We start from the raw sequence: 13285 nt of genomic DNA on the forward strand, positions 1-13285 counted from the left end.
GAGTAAATCTCACAAGGACCTTTATGAACAGATTTACCATTATTGTTTTGGCGTTAATTATTTAACTGCAAACTATAGTTGGTATTAGTGGGCATTCCTGAGCGAATGACTACATATATATATATATATATATATATATTTAGATGAAATATATATATATCCTTGTGAATGATTGTGATGAATAATAATATGCATGATGGTGTTCATATTATTGTTAAATGCGACTTTTCAGGAAACGATATTATAGAAAAAGATGTTTTCTATTGTTTGGAAAGTATTGAGCTTGATGTTACATTTTGAGTCAAGCGTGACTCATTTTAGATGTATTGGTTTTAGTATCAAGGGTCACAGATGGTGAGCAGGGATTAGGAAAACCGAAACTAGGTGTTGTAACGTTTTTAGGTCAGATGCGACTTACTTAACGTTGACCTTAAGACCAGATAGGGTCTAAGAAGATCTTACGTCACAGATGGTGATAGATCATAGATAGTAACAGGTTGCAGATGGTAACCTTGATGTTTGACTTCATGACCAGATGGGGTCTGAAGATCATGAGTCACAGATGGTGATCAATGGTTGAGCTGAGACCAGATGGGGTCTAATGATTATAGGTCACAGATGGTGACAGGTTGCAGATGGCGACCTTGATGTTGATTTCCTGACTAGACGGAGTCTGAAATCATATGTCTCAGATGGTGACAGATCACAGATGGTGATAGATCACAGATGGTGATCAAGGCAGGAAATAGGTAATCACGTTCTGGTTAGGACGAGTGATTACAATTTCAATAGGGTTCTAGTTTATCTGCCATGATAGCTTATGGGAGTAACAGTCGAGGTTGCTTGAGACTCATAGGTTCGCGGCTTAAAGGAGAGTTCAGATGGCATTCTTCTTTAATTGTCTAGATGAGACTTGATTTGCTACTTGATGGTTAAGTTAGCAAATAGGATATGGTCATAGCGGTGACTCATGTTGTCTTTTCTGTGGAAAGGATATTGAATGTTAGAAGGATTCATGGCTGCATGTTTCCTTAAGTAGATTGATGTGAGTTGTTGATTGATGTTCATGAGTTACTCATACGAGCTTGAAGAAGCTTACCGGGTTTGTTGTTTGGCAACCCCGGTGCACCATTCTTTTGGTGTAGGGGTTAATCCTGCAGGTCAGGAAAATCGTGGCTGAAGCAGAGGCAGCTTGTTGGCAGCTGAACGGGTAGGAAGCAAATTTTGTTGGCTTTGCCATTGTTATGACTTCCGCTATGTAGTAAGCTCTGAGGAGCATTTAAGCTTTATTTTGTGATGACAATTTACTTCGTAAATTTGTATAATATATAACTCTGTGGAGCGAGTGTATGTTATCTTGGATGATTCAGTGTATCAGTAAGTACTTGTTTTATGGGAAAGATGTTCCAGGTATTTGTATTGATGACTGAATATTCACGCATGTATAATTATGGGATTATATATATCGATTTTTATTGTTGTAAAAATCAGGGGCGTGACAATTGTTGAAGTGGACACTAATTGCAAAAAACAAACACTTCATGGTCTTGCTTTGGAAGAAGGGAATGTGCGAGTGTCGATTTTGCGTCCACTTGATCCTCAAGCTAAGGTTCCATTCCCAGTCAATGATGAGATAGTTACTGTCAAAGATGCTATTGGGACTTACATTGCTTGGCCGAGGGACCTCATACTTCAATCCCCTCCTAACACTATGAAGGTAAACTAACTGAAACTGCAACTGAAGCATGCATGTTCTTCCATTGTGTATTTAGTAATAACTCGATATGTTATCATGTAGAAACAACCAAATAAGTCCAGTAAGGGTTTGAAGAAGAGGAAAAGGCAAGTAAGCATTCCTGAAGAGGAGAATATTGACAAGAAGAAGCTACCAAAAGATTACCCTGCACCTTTAAAGTGCTTGTGGATTTGGGCAAGGGACAATTTGGCAAATGGGAGGACAATCTCCTTCAATTTGGAACAGAAAGTGTTTGGCATCGACAGGAAGCTGACTTAATGTGTACAATGACTGAACTATCAGGTGGAGTAATCTCAATGTATATATGGTAAGTTGGAAAAATCAGTAGGCTCCGATGAATTATTATCTCATAAATGTATTCAATATGTATACTCTTATTTATTTTCAAATGTATTAAGGTTATGTGCTTTTACAGCTACTTGCATGAAGTCTTGAAGAGAGCAAAGATGTCACACATGGTTAGCTTTGTGGACCCTTCACAGATTGGAGCAGCTGGAAGTGGAAATACAACGGAAAGATTGCGTTTTCTAGCAAATAGGTTCACAACTGCAGAGAAGGGCCAGATTTTTTTGTTGCCGTATAATGCAGGGTGAATGACTTATCTTTAACTTCTCTAATTAATTACTTAAAACATGTCGTTTAGTAAGTAATATATATGTATATATATATATATATATATATATATATATATATATATTTAAAATAAAAAAATTGGAGCTGACTTAATTTCTTGGTATAAATTATAAGTAACCATTGGATGTTGACTATTGTCAATCCGGAGGAAGAACTATCTATTTCATGAATCCATTGCAGCGTCGACTAGTTGGTGGAGAATGGCAAATTGTTGTAGAAAAGTAAGTCTGCCTAAGTATCTGATTTTGATAAAATACTGGAATGATGATTTTTATGTTGGTTTGTTTGTCGCCGATTGATTAAACTTACTGTTGTCTTCTATTTTATTGTTGAAGTGGGATCAAAATTTACAATGCTCAAAGAAATAGGTCTGGCCGGAAATCAATAGTGTGGCAAAACATGGGGGTATGCTAGTATTCATAATTGTAGGTTCAGATTTTGTACATGCTATGGTTAGTGCACTGCTGAGATTTTGTAATGACTGTTTTTAGGGTATTCCGGCACAACAAAATGTGAAGGACTGTGGCATATTCATCATGCAGTACATGACGAAAATAATTGAGGATAAGAACCTGGGTTTTGCTTCAAAGGTAAAGCCTTAAATTTTAGTTCGACAGCTTTATAACTTGGGAAAAACTCACAAACAGTACCTGAACTTCAAGCCACTAATAAATTTCGTACCTCAAGTTAAAAAAATATCAGATTGGTACCTGAACTTCTGACCCCGACCCAAGATCAGTATTTGGGAACATAAAATCGTTAATGGAGTTAATTTTTGAAGGGTAAATCTGTCATTTCACTGTTCATCATCTCCAATACTCTCCCCTCTCTCTCTACAAACTCAGATTTTTCATTATCTTCTTCATACCTCACACACACAAACCCAAATTGACCAAAGGAGAGGTGAGAGGTAAGAGGAGTTGGTGGTGGATGGGATGGTGGCTATTGAAGAAGTGAAAGGTTGGTTGATAGTGGTGATGAGGTATGAAGAAGAAGAAGAAGAAATCTGGTATTGCAGAGAGAGGGGAGAGTTTTGGAGATGATGAACAGTGAAATGACAGATTTACCCTTCAAAAATTAACCCCGTTAACGATTTTACTATTCCTAAGTACTGATATTAGGTCGGGGTCAGAAGTTGAGGTACCAATTTGATATTTTTTGAACTTGAGGTACGAAAGTTATTAGTGGTCGATAGGTCAGGTACTGTTTGAGATTTTCCCTTATAACTTAATGTTCTTGTTGCTGCATGATTTTGTGATGTTGAAATTGTACTATGCCTTTTGTTTCAGTGGTAGCGACGATCCTAATTGATCTACACCCAAAAGGATATTGATGTTGTGAGGTTAGAGTGGGCTAAGTTTGTGATGAAGTATCATATTTCATAGCTGTGATGGTTGTTCAAGGCAGGGCTCTTATTTTGGTATTTTGATCACCCTCTTGCTAGCTGGTTTTAGTTTTTGCTTTAGTTATAGTCATGGTTAATGCGCAGTTGAAGGCATTTTTGTTTTGGTATTTTGATGGGCCTCCTGCTAGCTGGTTTTATTTTTGCTTTAGTTATAGGCATGGTTAATGCGCATTGGACGCGTTTATGTTTTCTGGCTTTATGCAGTTATAGGCACTTAGGCAATGTTAATTCTTATGTAAATGTTGGGATGAATATTGCTGATGGAATGAAATGGCTTTTGGAATCAAGGATGTGTTCAATTGAACAGAATGTATGTCTTCTCTTATATCTCAGACAATATTCAAAACCAACAGCAAACCATTGTCTAACAAATGAACATGAAGAAAAAAGAAAGAAAAATCGGTTGTCTGAATCATCTATCTACAAAAGTTATTAAACAAATTCAATTGTCTAACAAGATATTACACAAAAAAAAAAAAAATGTGTTCTATTGTCTGATGAAAAGGAAGACCACAGAGAATTGAAAAGCTACAATTGTATGAATTGATCAACTAGTACAACATCTTGGGAGGCCATATGGTTGAAAAGAGACTTTAAGGATCCATAAAGCAAGAAAGCTGTAGTTCAAGAAAATCTCAGACAACAGTTTATTTTAGGATGCAATAGTATGAAGCAATGATACACAATGGCTTTAATAGTTTTGCTCTTGTCTTGTTCAAAGTCAGTCAATAGTATTCAATTACTTTGCAGATGTACAAGCTTCCTTCAGACAACAGTTTTTTTACAAATCAATGTTCTCTAAATTTTCATTACACGTCCACATTCTTCTAGGATCTATCAACTGAAATTACTTTGCACAAGAGTTAAGGTGCCAATTGCTGTTGTTTTTCGTGGTATTCAGACAACAGAAAATATAGTAGTCGCTGTTGTAGTAAACTTTATTAGACGACAGTTTTTTGGTATTATCTGATTCATGTATCAGACGGCATTGAGATAGACAACAGCCAACTCTATACTGAGACGACAGTGAAAAACTGTCGTCTGATTGAAAAATTGGTGTAGTGTAACATTGTTGACACTTGTATGTTCTCTCATACTTTGATTATTCTGGCCTTGCATAATACATTCCTATTATTTTTATTTGCAAGATTAACAATCAATTCTCATCATTATGATGTTGTATATATGGCTGTGGATTTTTGGCTAGTTGATTATAAGATACTTTGATTTTGTGCTGGTTAGTGCTATTTTGCAACATTTGAGATATTATTGCATATGATCTACTTGTTACATACTGGAAGTAATGTTCCAGAGTTTTTTTTTTCCTCAGCCTAATGTTAAAAAAAGAAAAAGAAAATAGAATTGCAAGAGAGGGTAGTTGGGGTAATTTGAAAAAAAAAATTGAATTAAAATAATAGAGAAGTAAATAGGGTGTTTGATTAGAGAAAAAGAGTGTGTGAATAACACCACCCTAATTGTATTTAAATATATTTATGACTCTTATCCCTAATTAAAGATTTCAAACTACCAGGCGGTTGCATACTGCATACTGTGTAACTTCAAGGACTTAACCGTATCATAGTGGAAGGTGATTCCAAGCTACTCATTATCGCATATGTGGCTCCGCAACAATTCCCTGGGTGATGAAGATTTTGATTCTAGATATTAGAGATTTGGCGGATAAATTTCAAGATATCATCTTCAGGCATATTTATAGAGATGCGAATTTTGTAGCTGATCATTTAACTTGTTTACCTATAATTTTTAATGTCCTAAAAGTTGGTTCTACTGTTTACCCTTTCTATGTGCCCAGCGTTTCGATTGGATCAGTTGGGAGGGGGTGTTTCTAGTGTTTTTGTCTTTGCCTTGTAAACTTTCTTCCAGTCATAAAAAAAAAAAATAAAAAAAAAAAAAAAAAACTACCAAGCGGAGTCTTTATTAGAGAGAAGAAACAAAAAGGTTGTGCAGGGTATCGTTCCCAACCTTCTTGCCCTCTCTTTCAGAAAAGATTTCTGCATAACCCTAAGACCAAGGAGACTTCCATAACTTATCTTATGTTTCGAGGTTAGGCAACTGCCTAGACTCGACCCCCCCCCCCCCCCCCCCTCTGAATCCGCCCCTATCCATAAGTAGACTTCTACAAATTTTCAATCAAATTAAAAATTATTAATATACTGAATAGGCTATATTAGCAAACAAACTAAATTTGTCCAATTTAAACTGAATCAGTTAAACCCACCCTATATTATGATTATGAGTACCAACCTCAAGCAAATATAAGGAGCTAGCCCATTTGAGAAGCAAGAACATATCCAGGCTGTGACCATGTTAGGAGTGGAAGAGAAGTTGATAACAAAGTATGTGCTCTAGGAAAATGAAAATGCTATTTCAATCTTAATAGCTACTGATCAGAGAATCAGAACTCAACAGGATTAGATTAAAATTTCATTCCATGTTGGACCGACTAATGATTGAAATTTTCAATTTAATCAATAGAGAATCTGTCCCAATCAGTGTGGGAAATACTAATAGTTTGTCAAAATTTTTACCAAGTTCCGGTCAATTATATCTTGAAGGAAAAAAAAAAAACTTCGAAGTTTTTACTTTTCACATTTTAACTCATTGTTCATCAAGAGAAAAAGAGAAGCATTTTTTCAACATATTGGAAGAGGTAAGAAGTTCAGTTGAAAAGAAAATGGAAAATCGTCCAAACAATATATGAACTTTTCCGAACTACTAACTTTCATACCTATATTTTAAAAAATATCAAAATGGTACCTAACGATTTAAGCCCGACTTAATATTCGTATCTAGCACTAGTAAAAACATTAACCCTGTTAACTTTTCAAGGGTATTTCTCATCCCTTCACTTGAACCCTAATCCTTTTCCCCCAAATCGATCTCTTAAACCTAATTTCATCCCTTCTTGGTGTCGGAGTCAGAGATGACCGCTAGGATCCAGAACCGGACGACGAAGACGGAGATGGCACGTGGTTTGGTTGGTTTGTCGAGGGACTCGCTGAAGAGGTGACCAAGCAAGAAAGACGGTGATGGCGGCAAGAGAGGAGTCGACGACGATGAAGGGACGATGTTGGCCAAAGTGGGAGGTGCAGCGGTCACTGTGGCCCATCCGAAATGGATTCAGGCAGCAATTAATGCCACCAGAATGATCTTTCCCAGTGGGTTTGATTGAGGTGGTGTTGGCTTCTTTTCCTGGGTTAGCTGAAATTTCAAGGTTCTTTGTCTTCCATCCCCAAATTTTTGGCCGGGACTTCTCTTTCCTGGTTGAGTTTTTGGGTTAATCACATGAAGGATTTCAAAGCATGTGAAAGATGTTAAACTTCCTTCGAGCATCTTGAACTAATCGATCGCCAAAGCGGGTCGTCAGAACCACGGCCAAACGACAGCGGTGGAAAGCTTCAAGGGCTTGTCCAAGGTTGTGCTGTATAACCATATATGGCAGGCTCTCAATCATGGCCTTTCTTCAGCAAAAATGAATTGAGCATATACATTGGCTGAAGACTATGGTACTTTAATTATCACCATTTGAATGCACAGTTGGTTCAGCCTACCACTACTACAAAAATTGAATCAGACGACGCATTATGGTTTTCTGTCGTCTGATTGATTTTTATTTTTTTAGAAGTTGTTTTTTAAAAATCCGTCATCTAATATAGAATTATGGATTAGTTCAGAAGACGTATAAGGAAAAAACCGTTGTATGACCCTAAAAAATTTAAGCGCCAACTTTCCCACCATGTCATATGGTGCCAAACCCCATCTCAAACCCCAAATTTTCCCCAACATGTATTAATCATACGACAAGAAACAATAAAACTGTGGTCTGATTAATATGTTTGACAGAAATGAGGGAGATTTTCCGCCACAATTTTTCTCCAACTTCTGAGGGAGGGAAGTCCAAATATTATGAGACAACCTCCAAATTTAAATGGCTGCATTCAGACCACGTTCTTACACAAATCTGTTGTGTGAATCCTTTTCCAAATTGATAGGTCCTCACAAATCCGGCTGAAACCCTAACACTTGCAGCAAAAAACATAACAAAACAGCAAAACCCTCTCTCGACTGCTAGCGCCTCCTTCAATCTTGACTCGTCTCTGTCAACAAACCCAAAAATTAAAAGCCAAAATAGGAAACGCAACACAAATCCTCAGTCGTCTCCTTTCTTGGTCGCCTCACTGTCGGCAGACCCAGACCAAAACCAAAATTCTCACTCGATCTCTACCCGAAACCTCACTCTCCTGAACTCTCATTCTTCTCTCTATCTCGACAGACCCATACCAAAACGAAAATCCTCACTCTCTAGCCAAAACCTCACTCTCCCAAACCCTCGTTCTTCTCTCTAACCAATCTCATCTCTCTGCAAATTGGATTGAGCCAGTGAACTGAGATTGAGCCTCTCCAGATCGAGCCGATTCCCTTGGAGCGAAGCACTATTGGCCAGTTTAGCTGGACTTGTTCTCGTCGCCTTAGTTAGCAAAACCATTTCTTTTGGTTGATTGGCTTCGATTCTGTAACTGGGTCTCGATTCTCTTCAAAATCGTTTTCACTTTTTGATTTGGGTCTCGATCCCTAACCCAGAGTTCGAGTTAGGAGTTTGATTTCGATTCTCGCGCAGTCAATTTGAGCTAGATTGGAGCTCGATTCGCGGCAGGCCATTTGAAGGTATTGGAGTTTGATTAGCAACATGCCATTTGAAGATATGATTCCCATCTATATTTATCTGGATTTGAGTCGATCCTATCTAGACAATCATATATGTATCTGGGTCTGAGTAAATGTCTTACTTTTGGCCATCATTTGTTGATGGGTTGATTGCATTGTAAGGGACTTTTAAGTTGTATGAAGTTATGAACTATGTAATTTGGTGATTTAAGTTGTATGTAATCTGGTGTTTTTGTCAAATATAATCTGCTGAAGCTCTGTCCAGCAACCCCATTAATTTGGTTGCAATAGTTTGTGGGTTACTGTCAATTTTGCAGATTTTGATCTTTTAGATATTCTTGTTTGTGGGTTACTATTAATTTTGTAGATTTTGTGATCCTATTGGAATTGATTTGGATTTTGTTGGATTCAGTTTGAGTTTTGAGTAAAGACTTCATCTTTTTCTATTGGGTGATCTGATATTGTCAAGTTTGGTAGTTGAACAACATTGCATGTTAGGTTTCTGGACTCTACACTCTTGACTTCCAAAAGGCAGCAAGATGATAAAAATCTCTTAGAACCCATTAGTTTTCTCAAGGATTTGGCATTAAAAGAGACTATTCGCACTTGGAGTTTAAGTTGTAGACTTGGAGTTCGATTCGCATCAAAAGATTTGAAGGGATGATTCCAATTGATTTTCGCACTTTGAATGTTTAGGCTCTGCTTTTCAAAGGCTTTGTGAATATAAGATTGTTGATTGTTACTACTGATTCAGAATTTCTTTGTATCATTGACTGAATTGCATAGATGTTGTTTGGTATTCTTCAAATTTGTTGCCTAGATTTTAATTGATTCCTGCCCAGATGTTGAAACTTAGGCCTTTGTTAGACTTGCTTTTGGTTACTATTGTTGTTGTGTTGTGGGTGGGAGCCAAAGAATGGCGGGTTGTTAATTAAAAACTTCCCAAGTTTACTATATGGATTGTGCTAAGAGGCATAAAGTGAACAACTTGTTTGTTTATTGCGTTTTATTTCGGTCAATGATTGGTATTGATCTCTTGGCTTACTTGATCTACCTGAATGGTTAACATCATGATTTGTCTACCTAAAATTTGGCTGTTTTGTGCTCATATTATAGTTTAGCCAACAAACTGAATGCATTATGAACCAACAGTAATAGCCTAACCAGAACCAACATTCCAAAATTGAAAAGAAAAGATAAAGGTCAATAGGAAAATGAATAAAGTAGAGCATGTCCAGATTGTTATGTTGATTGCTATGCTCCTCAAAAAGTATAAGCAGCTGCTGATTTCAATTGATAGATACTGATTGTTATGCTGCCCAATTTGTTTAATTAATATATTGATATATACTTAATAGGCTTGTCTACTAGGAAGTTTAATTGATATGCTGCCCAATTGTTATATTTTAATTCTTGGCAGATTGTTATGCCCAGATTGTTATGTTTATGTGTAATAAATAGGATATTATGTTTAGTGTAGGAAACAATGAGTTCTAGTACTACTACTTGTGCAATTGAGAGGATGTTATGTTATGTGGTTGAAAGAAAATGAGTGCAAGCAACAATGAGTTCTAGTGCAGCTTCATGTTTTATATAGCATAAATTTTGTATTACCTTAGACAGAGAACTATCTATTACTATTGGTTGAGGTTTTGCCTTATTGTTGTCTACTTGCATGTTCTGTTGACCATATGTGCAATTTCTTATCTATCTTGCATACCGGATATTAGCTAGAAGATTCTTATGGTACTGATTATAATTTTTCCCTTTTTTTTCTATTTGTGATTCTTATGGCCAAGGCTATATAGCTGCTACAAGTGCCAGAAGAAGAAATTTCAGAATGAGGGAGAAAGGTTGTGTTAACGTTAGAGTCCGCGGGGTCTCTAGTTAGCTTTAGAGAGAGAGAGAGAGAGAGAGAGAGAGAGACATGAGAAGTATAGTGGTTCGTCTCCGTCTTAGCGGGAGACTACGTCCACTTAAATGTTGTAGTATGTGTGTTTGGGATTACAAAGTGTGTAATGGAGTGATGTTTATGTGGGAGGAGAGTTCCTTTTATAGGTTAAGGAAGCCATCTCCTTTACATTTTCTTAGATGTGGGATCTAGAAATCACTATTCTAGTCTAGAAAGCATGTTTATGAAGGCAACTTGGCAAGGCCGGGAAGGTGGCTTCCCGGTGACGTATTTGCCACTTCCGGATACCGTAGCGTAGTTTGAACACAGGGCTACAAGATGCAAGTAGTGGTTGGATCCCATGAGGGTGTTGTTTATGCTTGGTGAGGTGGCAAACTATCTATGTATAGTGAGGGGTATTTACAAGTCCCCGAAGTCCCCGAGTACGAGGAGCTTCTTGGTTGGGGAGTTATATGAAGTCATCAAGCATAAACAATGTCCGAGAGGCGCCTAGCCCCTACAAGTGCCCGAACTCCTTAAGTAGGAAGGGACTAGTTTAACCTGCACAATGAGACAAAAAACGCGCATATGTAGAATGCTTTGTTATATTGGTTACGGCTCGTATTAATGGAATGCGAAAAGAATTCGATTTGTTGCGAGCGACAAATGGTAGAAGAATTCAATATTCCATTAATGTGTATGAACATGTAAAATATTGGTAGTTGTATATGTGGATCTTATGGCCATATAACACGCACAATAGATAGTGGCAAGTGTAATAGGTGTCCATATAAAATTGTGGGAGTAGTCCCGGTGACATAGTATGAAGTGTTTGTGAACTTGGGGCTTAAGTAAATCATGTTGGACATGATCGAGAATCATGTTGGACATGATCGAGCAAGTTGGGTGTAGTTGAGTATATAGGCGCTGTGCGAGCATGCGGGGCATGGCCCAAGCGCAAGTCGTGGCCATACTCGATACCCAAGCGAGTCACAACCCGAGCAAGTAGTTTATCCGGGCATGTTTAATTAAGTCATAAGTGTCGCAAGCTTCTAGATGCATGTCACATGAAAGTGAATTTAAGCATGTATGTGTGTAGCATGTACTTGTAGTAAAGTTTCTCATAATATTTTGGAGGCATGCTTAAGGGTCATGGAGACATGTATAGTCACGGCAAAGTCTCTAATTGCAAGAGCGTAAGAGATAAGATCGAGTTACTTATCTTACGTCGATTTGGAGCGAGTTGGAGTTGAAATTGGCTTTGGTACCCAAATCATGTTGGAGTTGTTCAAGCATGACGCTCCATTTCTTTGGTGGATAAAGTGCTCCGATAATGTACGTCAACCCGTAGTTGCGGTTGAATGCTTTGATAGAAATAGTTGAATTTCCCTAAAACAACATAGATGATTAATATATGGATTTGTAAAATCAATACTAGTATTTTGCATATATACTTTGATCGATTAGTTTTAAGCCAAGTGTGTCGGTGATGTAGTTAGTCGAAGACTAACCTATTGATTACACAAGTCTATTTTGTAGTTCAAAGTGTCCGAGGGACAATACCGAATTTACTGTTGTGTAATAGAAATTGAAACATGCATGGCGGCTATGTCCCGGTCATAGATATTAAGACACATCTATTGCAATTATATGGCATTTGTAGTTGACCATGCACATATTTAAAATATGACACATAATGTTTCAATGCTATCTCCTCTGCAAGTGTATAATATATTATAGTATATATAGGGTGCGTGTGAGCTGTACGCACGGCAATGTTATGCAAGCAACAACAGGCTTTTTGAGATAAGGTCATTAATTAAATATATATATGTATAGTTCACATGCCTTTGCCACATGCATAATTGGTAAAGAAGTTCCAACCTATTATTTTAATAATTAGCTCAACACTATATGTTTGTGTATGTGGCCATAGCTGATGGAAAGTTGGAAACGGCGCATGTGGCCAACAATATAAACATAACTATATGTGGTGTTTGTGCAGACAGGTGTCCCATGCGGCAAAAGTGTATGTGTGCCCCAATTATGAGAGAAAGCAGAAGCACGTGGTGCTTTAATAGTAAGGAGAATATTATATATGGAGGAACACTTAGCTTTGCCGTAGAGATCGAATTGCTATATGGCTGGGTACTAATATAGCCCAGATAGCTCTGCTAATGGCTTGAATGTTCATCAGTGTGCAGCGGAAATTGCCAGCGGTGAAGCCCAGCGGAAGAGAGCTCAGCTGATTCTCAGAGGAGGAGAACTCAGCGGTAGAGAAGCTCAGCTCAGCGGTGAAGCTCTGAGGCTGCCTAACTGCTCAGCTGAGGTGCCCAGGGAGGTGCTGCTCAGCGGTGATTGGCCAGCTGTAATGCTCGGCGGTGGCTTTCAGCGGTGTATCCCGGCGGTGAAGTTCAGCGGTGAACTTGTAGCGGAGCTTGACAGCGAAGTTCGGCGGAGAACTTCCAACGGTGCAGCTCGGCAGTGAACCTGCAGCGGTGCAGCTCGGCGGTGAACTTCCAGCGGCAATGGTAGCGGAACAGAGCTCCTAGCCAGCGGTGTATAGTTCAGCGGGGATTTTGCTTGGGTCAGTAGTAGTGCTAGGGAGGCTGCTGCAGGTTGTCTGAGTGGAGCAGAGGTTGGCTAGCGGAGTTGCGCCACTAACGGTGATGATGCTGGCGCTGATGATGATTGAAGAATGGTGATGGGTGCCCAGAGAAGTTTTCTGGGTGTGGAGAGTTGTCCAACGGTGGTGTAGCTGGCGGAGATACTCGGTGGTGGAGTTTATTGGTGCTTGGCCAGAGGCGTATAGTTCAACGGAGGCGCTGATAATGATTGAAAAACGCCAAAGTGGAGCTCTAGGTGTCCAGAGCAATTTGGCAAAAAAAGTTTTTTTTTTTTTTTTTTGAGTGGG

Source organism: Rosa chinensis, chromosome 6, assembly GCF_002994745.2.
Source record: "Rosa chinensis cultivar Old Blush chromosome 6, RchiOBHm-V2, whole genome shotgun sequence".
NCBI lineage: Eukaryota > Viridiplantae > Streptophyta > Magnoliopsida > Rosales > Rosaceae > Rosa > Rosa chinensis.